This window comes from Eutrigla gurnardus (genome assembly GCF_963514095.1).
Source record: "Eutrigla gurnardus genome assembly, chromosome: 5".
NCBI classification, from domain to species: Eukaryota; Metazoa; Chordata; class Actinopteri; order Perciformes; family Triglidae; genus Eutrigla; species Eutrigla gurnardus.
The window spans coordinates 31,262,671-31,281,155 of NC_139919.1; positions in this window are offsets into that span (position 1 = coordinate 31,262,671).

The window sequence follows — 18,485 nt, forward strand, 5'->3', positions numbered from 1 at the left end:
TGGCAGTTTGGTGGATCACCTGCGCCAAGATGGGTGTGGCGGCGCAGCAGGGGGAGGCGTCACAGATTCAGCTTGGCGTAGCGGAAGTTTCGTGGCAAAAAGCCTCGCCGAGACTGCGCTGAAAGCTCGCCAGCTCCAACCTGGTCTACTGTTGGCATAAAGGTCCGTGTCCACAGGGGCGATTTTAAACGCGAGTGGACGCGCCGCTTCCCAGTATTGCACGCTTGGTGGGCGGCCACTAGAGGATGATTGACAGGCGCTCTCCTTCATACAATCACGCGCACACTTCATGGCTGCACCTGATTGGACGATCGCTTTCACAGCCGTCCTGTCTGCTCCGGAGTTCACGCAGACCAACATGGCGGCTCGTTTGGAAACTTTCTCTTATTTTACAAAAATAGTTCACCGTACTTGCCATACCAATTGACGCCCCTGCAATGCATTCTGGTAGCGTCGCGCCGAATGTCGAGAGACGGCACGCGAGTTGGCCGCTCCTCATTTGCATAAAGTTGAAGTGAATCTACTTTATGCTAATCAGAGGGGCCGGGCTCGACTCGCCGCCTCGGGAACGCTCGCCAAAATCTTCTAAACTGAATGTTGTGGATCTAAAATAAAGACAGGTTCAGCAACTGCATAGCTTATTTCTCGCTTAAAATGTTTTCAGAAACACCTTCCGGTGAACTATTTTCGTAAAATAAGAGAAAGTTTCCAAACGAGCCGCCATGTTGGTCTGCGTGAACTCCGGAGCAGACAGGACAGCTGTGAAAGCGATCGTCCAATCAGGTGCAGCCATGAAGTGTGCGTGTGATTGTATGAAGGAGAGCGCCTGTCAATCATCCTCTAGTGGCCGCCCACCAAGCGTGCAATACTGGGAAGCGGCGCGTCCACTCGCGTTTAAAATCGCCCCTGTGGACACGTACCTTAAGGAGCAAATAAAGTCCATTCATTCAATGTGAATCACAGCTGGCGGAGTGGAAGTTTGGCTGACGGCGTGCAGTGCGCACACGTCACCGAGACCTCACAGGCAGGTTTCCACAGTTCCAGGCACATTTAAATGCAATACATAATCACAACAAACACTATTTAATGCAACTAATTGAATCAACACGTGAATTTATATCTATATAGATTGTCCCGTCACATCTGACGTCAGATCAAAGGCGGATGGCACCTTTGAACTGCCTTCTTCATATTGACTCATGACCTCATTAATACTCACTCATTCATATTTTTGAGTTGTTGGTTCCCTAAACGTCTTCAAGCTCGTTCATGGCGGTTGTTTTCCGTTGCCTAGCAACAGCTGCTCGTCGGCTACGTCCTGGAGCGCGTCACTTTCAAAGGCTGCACTCTGATGGCTGCAGCGAGGAGGCGTTCACACACACACACACACACACACACACACACACACACACACACACACGCCAACATCTTCATATCCTGATTCTGTGTGATCCGCCATCCTCCAGACGGAGCTCAGATGTTTCCAACCTGGAGCATCTCATTAGGAGAGACAAGCACACACACACACACACACACACACACACACACACACACACAGATGCATTCGCGTGTGTGTGTTAAACCCAGAATAATGTGGGTGAAGTCTCTTCACAGTGATGAGTCCGGGTGCGTCCAGATGTTTCTCCCAGTAAAGATGCACATCTGCCCGACTCACCAGCAGAAACACTGCAAGGCATTATGGGTAGGAAACATAAGGAGGTAATTACTACACTGATGTAAACGCACATCCTGCACAGAAATGTGAAGGATAACATCTTCCTCCGGGGGTCATGTTTATGAACCGGGATTCAGTCGTGAAGAATACGTAAACGTGGAAACAGACCTGAAACCTGTAGACGGCCCTCGGCAACTTTATCAACAGATAACTTCAGATAACAGACCAGAGAGCAGGGGAGGCTTCAGGGGCGGGGCTTACCTGCTGATTGACAGGTCCATTTAGAGTCCAACAGACCAGAAAGCAGGGGATGCTTTAGGGGGCGGGGCTTACCTGCTGATTGACAGGTGGCTACCAATGCTACTTAGCTACTAAGATGACTTTAACACTTAGATGTAAAAGTTGAATTATGAAGCTAACTTTGAAGAATCCACACGGATCCAGATCCAGTAAGGGTGCTGGTCTGATCCACCCGTCGCTCCTCCACAGTCCAAATATGGTCACTTCCTTCACTGGTTGCAAAATCCAAGATGGCGACGGCCAAAATGCTGAACTGGAGGCTTCAGAACTGTGGTCCAACCAAGGAGTGATGTCACCATGATGACGTAAGCAGGTTTTATTGTTTTTACTGGTTTTGTTGGTTTTACTGGTTTCAGTGGTTGTTGCTGTATGGAACATTCTGTCTTCCTGTGGGACAAAAACCACTATTTCACAGACAGAATCACTGAGTTGAGAATCTGACAAATCATTTTATTTTGGCTCGGGTCGGCTGTGAGGTCAATGAGCATTTAGTTTCCACGGCAACCACCACACCAGTATCTATTTGGAGTGTGAATGCCACAGCTGGAGACTGTTTTCCAGAGGTGAGGCGGCGTTGTTGTTGTTCACAATATTACAAGAAAGATAAACACATCTCCAGGACCTCCATGACAACAGAGTCCAATAAGGGGGACCCTTCAGTATACTTGGTGGACTTTGTTCAGATAGTTGCGGATCCCAATCATACCGAGTGCTGGTGTTTGTCCTGAGATCCCAGAAGAGAAGAATCCAGGACCTGATAGTTCACCAGCCAGGACATGGTCTCTGCTGGATTCAGCTGGATCTGGATCCATGGCCCCTTTGTGGTGGCCACCTGCAGACTGAATAACGGAGCATAAGGGAGTCCTGTACGATGTAACCCTCCAGAGTTCTGGTTCTGGGTTCAAATGTTCAAACATAATGTCTTATAAAGGCCAGTTGCATCGGGGTCAGATATCTAAACTCACGAGCAGTTCAACCAGCTCGTACCGACTCAGAGGACCGTTTAACAGCTGGATCCTCAGGAATCCTGCTGGAACGTAGCGGATCCCGTCGGCATGGTTACAGTCTGACCTGGTTCACCCAGGCAACTCTACCATCAGGCAACTCTACCATCAGGCAACTCTACCATCAGGCAACTCTACCATCAGGCAACTTTGACCATCAAGGAGACTCGACCTTCTACCTTCCTAGCAACATTCCAGCAACAATACAAATGTGTTAGCAAAGATCACAATTATAAAGAGAAGCTTCATGTTATTAAAAAAGATAAAGAATAGGGGGGGGGGGGGGGGGGGGGACTCATTGCAGGCCCCGTTGGACCCCCCTGGGGTTCCTGGGCTGAGAGAGACTCACGGAGACCACATGAGGGTTTCGCTGCTTAACTTTTGACAAACAGACTCAGTCAATGATTCTGTTCATATGTCTGACTGTCGGAGGGTTCTAGACATATAGGTGTGTGTGTGTGTGTGTGTGTGTGTGTGTGAGACCAGCTGTGTCTCTGATGGACGGACGGCGTCTGGTCTGTAATTAGCGAGGCAGGTGTTTGGGAGTGTCTCAGCGTTGATGAATGCGTGATGTCATCAGTGATGTCATTGGTAGACGATCACCAGCAATGCATCAGCGTTGATCATGTCCCTCCACATGACATCACACCTGGTCATGTGACGTTCTCCCTGCTCTGCGGCCCTCGGGACCCGGCTCCTGTCGCCGTGTTTGATGATGGTGGTAAAGATGGCGGCGATGATCCGTCCTCACGGTCGTCAAGCTGTAAAAGAGACGAGCATCCTTGGATGGAGGCGTGGCCCACACACACACACACACACACACCGCCCTGTGCTACATTATACACTCTACGTAAGAACTAACACAACAAACCAGAGCCGAGAGAGGGCGGCGACATTCAGAGAAAAAAAGTCACAAATGTGCAAGTTTATAAATATATATTTTTCCGATACAAACAAGTTGCTTGTTTCCTCTAACACCTGATGTTTGCCATGACGCCGTCATGCTAACAAGCAGCATCTATGCTAGCTAACCATGAATGTACGTATTTATGTTCTAATGAATCATCCCAACGTGTGACATCACCTCGTTAACCTCGTTAAGGTCCTTAGGGTGATGATGTTGATGCTTATTGCTGCTTTTATTCATATGAGGACAAACTGTCATCTTATGGTGTTTATTGATCGGGGCGGTTGGGCTAACATGCTAGCGGTAGCTTTCACTTGTTGTCATAGCAACGCAAACATCCAGTGTTAGAAGAACCAAACAACTTGGCTGTGTCCGAAATCATTCCCTACTCCCTACTCCCTACTCCCTATATAGGGTAGTTCTATGGAGGGCACTATATAGTGGACTCAAAGGCAAAATGAAAAAACACTTTCGGACACTACTCTGGGGATTTCTTTCGGCGCCGTTGATGACGTTGTCCTGACGCATAATTAATACGTGTCAGATTCCACCAACGGCTCTTAAGTGTCACGCAGAGAAATTACCAGGATAATTATTTTTTAATACATATTCGTTGCGAAAATTTACAAAACCAAAAGAACGAGTCCTCCAGCAATAAGGGGATTCCGTGGCCGTCTCATTTCTTGAGAAAAAAATAATCTTCAATGATGAGACGATCACTACATCGTCCTCACTGCTATTTTTATTTTCAACGATCCCGATCGGGTCCAGGTGGACTTCAGGACCAGGTTGCAGCACTACCGGCACCCCACATCTCCGCGATCCACCGGACCTGAACAGGCTGCAGTCCGTCCCCAATCCCAAACTCCTCGGCGATCGCTCGCCACAATCTGTCCCTCATCGCCGCATCTTTATAGTTTTCAGACTGTCATACAGCGCTTTGGTTTGAGTGACGGTTTTTGACGGACGAAGACCCCGCTGCCGCCTCGTCGGTGGCCGCCACGGCCACCGCCAACTGTCGCCGCCTATCACCGGCCGCCGCGGCCACCACCACCGCCAGCCACCGCCAACTGTCGCCGGCCCCTGCAGCCTGTCGCCGGGCGCCGGCCGGCCGCCGCTCGCCCAAAGTCATATGTAAATAATTAATATATATCGCGTTTTTTTTAAGTAGCCTAAATAAAGGAAAACATCACACTTTGGCCGTTTGTGTCATCTTGTTCTGCTCTGCAATACATATATTAAATATTAACATTTATTATTGTATGATTATTCATATTTCCTCCGCTTTTTCCTGCTCTCTCCTCTCGTCCCTTCGCGATTTGTCTTTCAGCGCAATGCATGATGGTAAAATTACCATCGGCTGTACACTACTTTTCACGATGCATTGTGGGAAACTTTGAGTGCACTATATAGGGAATAGTAATGCTCACTACACATTCGGACACCCCTACAAAATGGCGAACTCCCTATATAGTGCACTATGTAGGGAGTAGGGAGTGATTTCGGACACAGCCCTTGTTTATATGGGCTATATATATTTATAATCTCACACATTTGTGACCTTTGCTCTGTGAATGTCGCCCCGTCTCTCGACTCCGTTTGTTTCCTACGTGGTCCGAACACGCCGTCATACAATAAGCTAACTCACGAAGAAAACCTGACCTATTTGTTGCGTTGTCCGTCCCTCAGTCTGGAAGGCAACGAGGAAATATTTGTTTACAGCAAACCGTATTTTAAAGTCATTTCATGAGAATCTATCCAGCCGTTTATCAGCTCGCTAATAGGAAGCCTCAACAAAGTGACTCTTGTTTCTGGTTGCCGTCCATCTCTGATCTCCCCCTCCCCCCCCTCTTTATTTCATCATCCCCTTCGTTACTGCCTCCACTGTAATCTTCCGGCCTTTCTTGTCTCCGTCTCATCTCCTCTCTTATTTCTTTCCTCTCATCTCGCCTGTTTTCTCCCGTTTCATTCGTCTCCAGTCAGATTGCTGCAGAAGGCTCTCTCTCCTCATGACGAGCTCCTTTTTGCTGGAGGTGCTCATTGCAGGAGCCGATTGGACGAGCCAGCGTTTCACACGGTTACATCACGTCTTTGAAAAAGTCCGATGCCTTAACTTGCTGCAGCGTGGCAGGCGAGAAGGCGGCCGATTGTCTGAGTGACTTATTTAGAGATGTGTGCACACAGAAAGCAGCTTCTCCCAGTGGCGCGCCGCCACGACGGCCTGGTTCATTGGGAGACACGTGCCTGGTTCCCAGAGGATGGACCCCAACGGTTTGGTGATTCTCTGGTTTTTAACCATCTGATACTTTAGTTTTGAAGGTAACTTCCCATCAACCTCAGCAGGCCCTCGTTGAATCCTCCATCCTAGACATCAAGATATTGTAAATGAGTATTTTACGGGTTAGGCTGTTAGGCAGTCAGTGGAAACATGATCAAACATGAGTAATTATGAAGCGATCCTCTGATGTCACGGCCTAATTAAAGTACGCCGTGTTTTCGGTTCGGCTGTACGTGGATCCACATATAATTGTAAAAATGTGATCAGCATTGACAGAACTTCACAATAGCTTGGAGTGTAATTGTGATCACTAGCTAAGGCTTTAAAAACACAATCAGTCGCTGCCATGATTAGTGTCTCTGAGTCCTGTTCTTATTAAGAAAGAAGTCCATGCTCATTTTAATTTGCCTTTATTAAGGAAGTCCTGATTAAACTCCGATGCTTTCTCCCTCCATTCACTGTCTCGCTCACGACGTCCGGCGATCGTTCCTCGGCCCTAATTGGATCCGACGGCGTGGAGGGCCACATGCCGCACCGAAGGCGTTTGTGTGTGCGCATGAAAGCAACGGCTTCTTCGGCAAATCAGTGAAGGGAAGGAAGGCCGCCGGCTTGGGCTCAGCCGTCCGTGTGGCGTTTCTTCGGCTTCCTGCTGCCGTTAATGCCGCTCGGGTTAATTGATGAGTTTAAAGGCCACGAGTCTGACGGAACTGTGAACTGTTTGGTAGGAGGTGCTGGTCTCGGGATGCAGACTTTCACCAAGTGGATTAATGAAGCTCTTTGCTTCCCTCCTCTGCTGCCTTTTCCAGAGATTTCCTGTCAGTTACACAGTGTGATCGGGAAGCTCATGGAAAAGGAGTGGTGAAGGAAATCAACGTCTGTGGTTAAAGGGCAGCACGTTTCATTATGTGATGGTGTGAAGATGAAACTGGGTGGTGGGTTTCTCTGCAGCTGCTTTTATGAATATTTATCATGCAGAACACAATGTGTGCATGTCAAAGGGCCAAACGTCTCTAAATGTTAACACGGGCGTCCCCCTGGGTGCCACCCTGGGACCGTTTCTGTTTATGAGCAGCCTTGGATATATTCCTCCTGCAAATTGTCATCGTTGTTCAACAAAGTCAATAAATGCAGAAAAACTAAAAAATGAATGCTGTTAGTAGAACTAACTGCATTGGTAGCATGGTGGAAACCTGTCAATCACCAGGTAGCCCCGCCCCCTAAAGCATCCAGCTGGGGGAAGTCTGATAAATGTCCTCAAGTGATGTCACTGGATTAGAATATGACCTCCTTCTCTCAAGAACTCTTGGACGTTTTGTTTTATATGTGATTTGAACTGTACTGAAACATATCTACAGGTTAATAATGACAGGAAAGGTCACATGACACGTGACATGTACACCTGCCACCATCCCATTGTGGTTTTTAGAGCAAACCTCGTCCTCCTCTGCTGCCTCGCTCAGATATCCTCTTGTTGTTGACACGTTCCCTCCACACTTCAGGAAAAACACTGACATGAACCGACGACAAAGTCCTGCAGCCACATCATCTCAAGAAGCCTGTCAAAGCCCAGCAGAATACCAGGCTGGTGACGTGGGGGCAGGCACACACACACACGCACACACACACCAACACACACACACACCAACACACACACACACACACCAACACACACACACACACCAACACACACACACACGCACACACACACACGGTGTAGAGGTTGGTATCTCCTCCAGATAATAAAGCATAATTGGTGCGGCGGGAGTGCCGGTCATTACCACGTCTAATTGGACGGCTTATCTCTTCTTAATGACGTTGGAATGGAGGACGGATGCAGCCTCCCTCCCATTGGACGAACAGGCGTCAGCCTCCCTCGTTTCCTCCCCTCCCATTGGACGAACAGGCGTCAGCCGGATCCTTTTTGTGTGTGGTGACACAAAACCAGTTGTAAAAACTTGCTGATGTTGAGCAGGTTAGCATGCTAAGAAGCTTCAGCAACAGGAGGTTTCTGACTGTTGGTTCCATATCTTTACAGACCTGGTCCATGGTGGATCCATCCTGGACCAAGCGGACCTGAGGACCCTGGTGGGACCGGAGGTGGACTTGGTGCTTGTTGCAGGTCAGAGTTTCTGGATGTCTTCTGTTTGTGCTGCTCAGGTCAACCTGCTGGTGGCGCTAGAGTCCAAGTCATAGTTGTCACCAAAGTCAGGAGGGTTCCATGTCTCAGCACCATGAATGTCTGGAGAACATTTCACACCAATCCACCAACAGGCACCTCCATGAATCAAACGTTTGTGGAGGAATTTCTTTGTGGACACAAAACAAAACAACAGGATCTTTGGTTTCCACACAGTCAGAGCTCTCTCTCCCTCTCTCTCTCCCTCTCTGTCCTCATATAAACATTCCTCTCTCCCTCTCTCTCTCTCCCTCTCTGTCCTCATATAAACGTTCCTGTCCCTCTTGATATCTTTGAATTGACTAAAAATAGCATCTCCTCTCCAAACAAGTCCAATTAGCCGGCTGTAATGCTGTCGGGGTCTCGGGGCAGCAGCCCCCGACTCTGCTTTCTCTCATTCTCAACTGGGCTCTCGCTCGTAATAATGCAGCGTTTACCTTCTCTGTCTGTCTGTCTAACAGCCTGTCTGTCTAACAGCCTGTCTGTCTGTCTGCTCTGTGATGCACAGCGACAGGATTGGTTTGAGAGGGAACAGATGCAGATGAATATAAACATCAAAGACATGCCCATAAATATATAAAAATAAGCTGAATAAGGATGAAATCCTGAGTGTGTGTGTGTGTGTGTGTGTGTCGGGGGGGGGGGACAAGACGTTATTAGTAACATGGTATAACCTGAAGTAGGAGGCGTGTGGTTCACCCTGAGGTCACTGCTGTTACTCTGATCACTGTCGTCAGTCAGAACTCACCATAAAGCACAAAAATTCATTCATAATTCTGAGTCGTTTCTAAACAACAAACCTGTCAGACAGAAACCTGCAGACGACCTTTAACCCCGACATCCAGCGACCTCGCCGGCTCGGCTGCTCTCGCTACGATGCTTCACAATTCTTAATCAATTCCCTGGTCTGGTGCTAGCCCACCTTTATGAGAGGTCGCTATGGTTACGTTAATATTTGTGCCTGAGCTCGGGATGTATTTGGATGCCGAGGAGAAGGCATGGAACATTTATTTACATACTTTTACAACTACCCCTCTATGCCGACGACCTCCTTTTGTCCCTGAGATACCTCACGCCGTCTGAACATGATGTCGGAAATGTGTGTGAAACATCTTCTGCATCTCCACTACATATTAATATCACACTCTATAACAGCTTTCACACTTTATTATTGCTTTTGCAGCAGGAAAATTGAATTTGAGCTGAAATAAATGACTTTAAAGGGACGTCAGTCAGCTGTCAGAACGTCGTTAAAAAAAGAGCTACCAGGAAGCTACGACGGCCGAGTCCAGACACCCTGGAGGCGGCGTTAGCCGATCCGCGTCCGTGTTTTTAATGTTGTGTCGCCCACATTACTAACAGTCTTTTACTAAATAACCACCAGAGGGCCTGGAATCAGATTTCTGCGATTGTCCGACTTCTTTTTTTATTATTGTAGTATTGTATATGAAGCCTCGGAGCTCTGACCATGATGAGGTATTTGAGAACATGTCGAGCCATCAGGATGCGTTGAAAGACGCCGTTGTTGTCGTAACGGTCGATGTGGACCTGCAGCGTCTTCCAGAGGGGAGGATCTGGACCTGGTGGGGGTCTGGGTGGGGGTCAGGTCCAGGTTATGTGTACAGACAGTATGTTGGAGGCTGGTGAGACCCTCGGAGTCCCAGAATGCTCACCATCGGCCTCATACAGCTCATCACTGACAACATGTAACATCAGGTCCTCTGAGGCCCACTTGAACCCGTTCAATCAGGTCCGACCCAGCATGCACCTGGGTTCCTCACCCTCCTCAGATCCAGCTCAGCAGAACTTAAACTGCAGCTCAATTATAATTGTGTCAAAGACATGAAATGGAACAAAGAAATCCCTCCTCTACGTTCTGATCGGAATAAAAACTCACAGCTAACGTTGCCGTGTGGGAGGAGAGCGATGCAGTCTGAGCGTTCATGGAGGCACTTTGTTCTCGGGGGTTAAACGCCGGAGTCGCTGGAGCACATGACTCGCATCACACACACAAACACACTCACATGTCTTCAAGAGGACACGACGGGGGACGGGCCGGGCTTCTGTTCACGTTCAAGACCCGAGTGTGTGTGAGTGTGTGTGTGTGTGTGTGTGCCATCATCGCTGTACATTACATAACCAGAAGTTAAGTATTCATAAGCACACTCCAGATACCAGACCTACATACTGAGATGTAAATGTTTCCTCCCGACGTTCCTGTTTGTCTTCGTCCTCGGAGGAAGCGGGAAGACTTCCAGGCCGTTTACCAGCAGGAGTGGATAATCGCCTGTTTTGGTTCACGCTGGACGCAGAAGTGCCGCCAAGAACACGGTTTTCAGCGTCCCCTCGGCAGCAACGTACATCAATCGAGTCTTCGTAGCAGCGCTGAGGTCCGTCGTCGGCTCACAGCTCCAGCCAAAGTTTTTGCTTTTCTCTCCACCTGTCGCAAGCTAACCTGTCAAGAAAATACATGAGGCGTTTTTACGGCGTGATCACGTAAAGAAGAGCCATCGATGCGCCGCCATCGATGCGCCGCCATCGGAGCGGCTTTGAGGGACCAGAGAGTATTACATACATGTTGTGAATACAGTTAGCTGCAATCCCAAATGATTTGATCCCAAACTTTTGTTCTTCCAAAAATGTAATTTTGTCCAAAAATCCACCATGGCCGTTGCCATGGTTTCTGCACTCGGAGCTCACGTTACCGCCGTGAGATGAAACATCTGTAACGAAGCCAAAGTGCTGATTTCTTTTTTTAGACGATTTGTTCTTATTGCTTTTTCCTTTCTGGACAAAAAGGCGAAGGTCAAACGGGAGAAAATAAACCTGTGTTTGCGTGATTAGTTTTTCTAACTGGAAGGCGAGTTGGCAGCTGCGTTCAGGCTCGCTGCCATAACGGTATCGGTCAGAGACACTTCATCACCATTACGTCTGCAGCCGAGCACCAAGGCTCCAGGATCAGAGCAGCTCAGATACTCAGAGAAACTCAGATACTCAGATACTCAGAGATACTCAGATACTCAGAGATACTCAGAGAAACTCAGATACTCAGAGATACTCAGAGAAACTCAGATACTCAGAGATACTCAGAGAAACTCAGATACTCAGAGATACTCAGAGAAACTCAGATACTCAGAGATACTCTGAGATACTCAGAGAAACTCAGATACTCAGAGATACTCAGAGATACTCAGATACTCAGAGAAACTCAGATACTCAGAGATACTCTGAGATACTCAGAGAAACTCAGATACTCAGAGATACTCAGAGATACTCAGAGATACTCAGATACTCAGAGATACTCAGAGATACTCAGATACTCAGAAATACTCTGAGATACTCAGAGAAACTCAGAGATACTCAGAGAAACTCAGATACTCAGAGATACTCAGATACTCTGAGATACTCAGAGAAACTCTGAGATACTCAGAGAAACTCAGAGTGGTCTGAAACCATTGAAGACCTCAGAATGAATGCTAACATGCTAACGTGGTGATGTTTATCCATATGAAGTTTACCTTGTTGGACAGAAGGGGGCGTCTTCATCAGCCTGTTGTTGTCTTCATTGTAAACACGCAGACCGTTGGAGGCGGGACATCGTTTAGTCACCCAGAAGCACAAACGATGACGCACGCTAACGCTCCACCGCGCACACACACACACACGCACACACACACACACACACACACACACACACACACACACACACACACACACACAGACAAGCTGCCACTATCTCTGGTCTCTGTGGGAAACACAGAATACAGAACAGTGTTTTCTCTTCTCTCATCTACCGACTGCTTCTTCATGGTGTGTGTACATGTGTGTGTGTGTGTGTACGTGTGTGTACGTGTGTGTGTGTGTGTACGTGTGTGTACGTGTGTGTGTGTGTGTGTACGTGTGTGTGTGTGTGTAGGTGTGTGTGTACGTGTGTGCTAATTAGGAACATTTGTGGGAATCACTTCTTATCAACATCATGTTGGGATGAAAACAGTTGTTTTCTTCGTGAAGACACTAACGAAGTTTAATCTCGCGTACGTCGATACGATAGTCACAACGTCCAATCAGGTGATTAGAGAGTCCTATTGGTCCCCGACCAATCACGGCTGCCCGTGTCTCACCAGGTGTGTGCACGTTTCTTATGTTTTTAATGTTCATAATATTTACAACATTTCTAAAAACGTTTCTAAAAAGCCTGTATTTTTGGATTGATGTTTGGCCTCTAAAGGCAGCAAACATTGATGTCATTCTACACACACAACTAGCAAATATTCATCTGGAGTCCAGTATTAATTCGCAGCTCTGATTTTGTCTCCACATATTCAACATAGCACTTGTGTGAATATGAGTCCAACTTTATAGTTTTTACCAGACAAACAAAACATTAATGAATCCTATTTCCTTCTTTTTCCACGTATAGTACTAACGTCTAATCTTATTTTCCTGTTTCCTTAGCTGTTGGGAGTCTGCAGCATCATGTGAGATGTGATTAATGTTCTGATCCGGTAAACTCTGGATGTCCCTCCAGGGTCGTATTAGACGATCAGCTTCCTTCCCGGAGACATAAACATGCAACATTAAGACGGTCTGACTTTAGAATCTAAACCTTGTTTTTACACATAAAATCTATTTAATAAATCGGCATAATTACAGGAAGGAGACCTGACCCTTAACGTGATGGAGCAGGAGTGTGCAGACCGCCACAATAAAAGCATATTTGTCCCAGTCGAAGTTGGTGGCGTGTTGGTGCATTCACCCAACGGGCTTCAGCGTGTCACATCCTTTGTGTTGAGCACACCTAGAATTAAAGGTGTGTGTGATGCTAATGGTCTTCATAGATAGGAGCCTGTTTCTAATCAATAACACGCAGCTTATCAGTGTTCACAGGAAGCAGCGACAGCTGCTCTCACTGATAACCACGGCTACTTTAAGTGATACCGATGGATTCGGGTGTAAGACACATTTACACCGAAGTTAAAAAACACATCGGTGTCGCATTCATGCAGGAGACGGAGCTTCATGGTCTGTAGCACGAGTCTCCGACCGGAGATGGAGATCTGTGTGAAGGCAGGCCGCTGTTTGTAATTAAATACCTTCAAATCATGAATATTAGCAATTAATAGTAGGAAACTATATATATATATATATATATATATATACACACTATATTGCAGAAAGTATCTGCTCACCTGTCTTGACTGGCATATGAACTTAAGTGACCTCCATTCTTAATCCATAGGGTTTAATATGACGTCGGTCCACCCTTCATGCTGTAACAGCTTCAACTCTTCTGGAAGGCAATTCATCCTAAAGGTGGTCTATGGGGTTGAGGTCAGGACTCTGTGCAGACCAGTCAAGTTCATCCACACCAAACTCTCTCCTCCAGGTCTTTATGGAGCTTGCTTTGTCCACTGGTGCAGTCATGTTGGAACAGGAAGGGGCCGTCCCCAAACTGGTCCACAAAGTTGGGAGCATGGAATTGTCCAACATCTCTTGGTCTGCTGAAGCATTCAGAGTTCCTTTCACTGGAACTAAGGGGCCAAGCCCAGCTCCTGAAAAACAGCCCCACACCATAATCCCCCTCCACCAAACTTTACACGTGGCACAATGCAGTCAGACAAGTACCGTTGTCCTGGCAACCGCCAAACCCAGACTCGTCCATCAGACTGCCAGATGGAGAAGCGTGATTGGTCCACTGCTCTAGAGTCCAGTATACTACATCCGACGCTTTGCATTGCACTTGCTGATGTATGGCTTGGATGAAGCTCTCTACGTGGTTCTTGAGCTAATCTGAAGGCCACATGAAGTTTGGAGGTCTGTAGTGATTGACTCTGCAGAAAGTTGGTGACCTCTGTGCACTATGTGCCTCAGCATCCGCTGACCCTGCTCCGTCATTTTACGTATACATATATGTGTGTACATATATATATATATATGCGTATGTATATGTATGACTACAGCTGTGTTGAGTCGATCTCTATATATACTCATAAAATCTTTCCTGTAATTAAATAGCAGTTTAACAGTAATGAAGCCTTCACATGTTAAAGCAAAATGCCACATTACAGGATGGTGAGAGGAGTTGAAACTATGGAAACTCCCCCGGAGCTCCACAGTGAAAAGAAAAAAAGGCAATTAAAACATGTCACTTGTGCTCGGCCACATACTTTGTCAAATCGCTGGCTTAAGAGCGGCCATATTTCTTACCTGATCAGGCTGGATAACAGCGGGAATGTAACCGGCTTCTCTGAAGCTCCGGCTCAAAGTTGTGATGTACATTATTTATTCATACTCAATGTTTTATTTAAGACAATTAACATTTCTGGTACTTGGACCAATTAGAAGTTAACTTTAATTGTTTCCAATGAAGCAGGTGTTGGAAAGGTCAGTTATCTGGGATCATAAAGCTGCAGCAGCAAACCGCAGGACCTTCATCCTGTTTAACATTATCATATGCTGATATGCTACTTCAGGTATCGAGTTACAAAGTTCATTTTAAAGAGTTAAGATTGAAATTGAAAGACTTTACGGGAAAAAAAACACTTGATGAAACGAGCCGGTGAGAATAAGATGCACCTCCTACATCTCAAACATTAAAATGCTGCTTATCACTCCTTTTTGTTTTTATTGGTGAAACAAGACAGAATTAAGGTGATTTATGAGCGATGGAGGCAAAAGAAGAAGAAAAAAGAGCAACAAAGATGGAGAGAAATATCGTCAAGTTATTAAAGAAAACATTAGCATGTGGCTACGTATGTTCATGTATGAGGAGGAGAAACCCAAGAGACGTTACGCTCGTACAAGTCACTCCACCTGATCCATGTTCTCCTAGAGAACGTGATCCGTGTTCTCCTAGAGAACGTGATGAACGTGATCCATGTTCTCCTAGAGAACATGATCTGTGTTCTCCTGGAGAACGTGATCCGTGTTCTCCTAGAGAACGTGATGAACGTGATCTGTGTTCTCCTAGAGAACATGATGAACGTGATCTGCGTTCTCCTAGAGAACATGATCTGTGTTCTCCTGGAGAACGTGATCCGTGTTCTCCTAGAGAACGTGATCCGTGTTCTCCTGGAGAACGTGATCCGTGTTCTCCTAGAGAACCTGATCCGTGTTCTCCTAGAGAACGTGATGAACTTGATCTGTGTTCTCCTGGAGAACGTGATCCGTGTTCTCCTAGAGAACGTGATGAACGTGATCTGTGTTCTCCTAGAGAACATGATCTGTGTTCTCCTGGAGAACGTGATCCGTGTTCTCCTAGAGAACGTGATGAACGTGATCTGTGTTCTCCTAGAGAAGATGATCTGTGTTCTCCTGGAGAACGTGATCCGTGTTCTCCTAGAGAACATGATCTGTGTTCTCCTGGAGAACGTGATCCGTGTTCTCCTAGAGAACGTGATCCATGTTCTCCTAGAGAACGTGAATGCGATCCATGTTCTCTACAGAGGCGACTCTGAGTCCACGTTGTGGCGTTTGTCTACGAGAACACGGATCACGTATTCCCGTAGACAAACGCCACAACGTGGACTCAGAGTCGCCATCGGTCGTAATCAGCGGTAACCTTCGGTACGTCCGCGGTGCAGAGCGACGTCTGTGAGCTAGCATGTAGGGCTCTGATAACAACACACACAGAGGGAAAGCTTTACATAGACATGTTGACTGCTGCGTTTTGGTTGTTCATAGCGACGGCAGAACATGTAGTTGTCCTCATAAAAGTTGTAACGCAAAGTAACGCATGTTTATTATCTACGCCGACCATTTCCGAAACTTACTATGAGCAACCACGGACGAGTTAACATGGTCACTAAACAACAGCTTTTCTGGTCGGTCGGGATCCCGTCTGAGTTCTGTAGAACTTCAGTCTGTTGGAATATCGATTCTGAAGACCGAACACGTACCATGCCGGCGTTTAGACGCTGCTAACAGTTTTCATTCCGTGTTTAAAAAGATTAACTACTCAATCGGAAGAATGAAATGTTATTTTGAGATTTTTTCACTGCAGTTGAATTTCAAAGCACAAACAAACAAATCCAAACTTCACAAACCTGGCAGGTGCAGAGTGCTTCATCCTACCATGACCTGCCTGCTCTCTCTCTCTCTCTGTGTGTGTGTCTGGCTGACTGACAGTGTAAACACACACAATCACATTAGAACACACAGTGATGTAACAACTCATTTTCCGCTGCTTTTCATCGGATGCTAAAGACTCCCTCGTCCCTCGGTTCGCCGAACGACAACGGGGTGCACTTCCTGTTAGTTAGCCGGAGGGTTTCCTCCGCACAAAGCAACAAAGAAAAGATTAGTCTCTGTAGACGCCAACACTTCCAGTTGGTCAGAAGTGAAGATAGAGAGTTTTATTTTTGTTTTAGTGGATATTTTTATGAAATCCTTGCATATTTAAACCGGAGCAGAGTACAAAGTCGAGCGGTTTCCCTCTGACTCGGGAGCAACTGGAGTCAAACATAATTTACGCCCTCCTGTTCCAACAGTTATTCAAGAGAATATTAAATTCTCTCACATGCAGCCGGTTCATCCAGCTGCTTTGTAGATGAGCCGATCCTCCAGATAATGCCCTCTTTTCAGGGCTTTGACTTTCAAATATGCTGCAGATCTGAAATAAAATCTGCATTGGAACATTTTAATGGGAGGGAAGGACTTGCAAAATACGCTTAATCAGCTCAACCCGTTGGATGTTTCGGTACCTTTAAAACCAAACCAAACAACAAACCACATCACCATCAACGTATTGTGCAGCTAAAACATTAAACAAAGCATAACGTATTCTCCTTATAACTCCCAAGGATCTTTGTGGTTTGAAGTTTTCTAAAGCGTCTACATCTGTTGGTGAAACTATTATAACAAACTCTGCATGATTTTAATGGTGTGAATCAGCCAACACGTAAATAATAAAGGTTTTGCTCACAGTGTGAGCTTGGTTTATGCTGAATGCCGTGTTCCCGGTGAGAGGTCGTGCTAGAGGTCGCGCTCGACAGAAAAATGACACTATTGCATATTTTACGTGAAGCATAAAGGCTACACAAGTCGTTTTAATGAAGGCAAATAACTTCAATTAAGATGTAAAAATGATCCGACTTCTTTCTGCAACCAGAGGAGTCGCCCCCTGGTGGCCAGTAGAGAGAAGGCAATTTTAATGCACTTCAGCATCAGCTTTACTTTTCAGAATGGAAGGTCGCACGCTTGTTTTTACAGGAATACAAATAAATTGGGGTTTAGATATAAAACTATGAAAAATGAATGCGATAGCTTAGCTTTCCGACATATGTTGTTAAATAGCTGAACAATATGATCGTGAATTTGATCGTAAAAAGGTTAAAAAGGCATTTTTCATTTCAGCTTGACTTTCAGCTCACAACCGTCCCCCAAACAGAAATCAGGAATCCTCTGTTGGCTTCAGGTGAGTCGTCACATTGAACTCAGTTTATCCAGATTTGTGTGCACCGTCGTCTTCACGTGTCCCGTAACGTGGAAAACATTTCACCTTTGCTAACGAGTGTGAAGCTAACGCGTGTAATGCTAGCTGACACACATCCATACGTCACTTCCTCGCTGGCAGAATCTCAACCTCCGACTGTCGGCTCACATCAAGTCAACGTCTTCTTTCTGCCACGAATGTATCATCTTAATCCCTCTCTAGTGTTTCATTCACTCTCTCACACACATATACACACACACACACACACACATAAATACACACACACACACACACACACACACAAACACACACACACACACACACACACACACACACACCCTGAAGGGCATGAATCCCTCTGCACAAACACAACTGCATATGTTACATATATTATATGAGTCAGGTGTGAAATATGACACCGTCAATTATGTATAGTGGCGGCGGTGTATATGTGTGTGTGTATATGTGTGTCTATGCTGCATAAATCAGGCTTTGTGGGAACATTGATCCGGTTCCCTGGAAGGCCGTTTAAAGGAAGGATCTGATTGCAGATGAGCGTCGTGTCGTTAGTTTGCTGCCGGAGCGCCTCGCCGTCGTTAAAGCAGCTTTTCTTCGGCTCACAACGATCTGCATCATGCAAACGCAAGTAAAGTCCACGATCCAATCAGAAGACAGATTCGACCGCCAAGCTCACAGTTAATCATGAAACAAT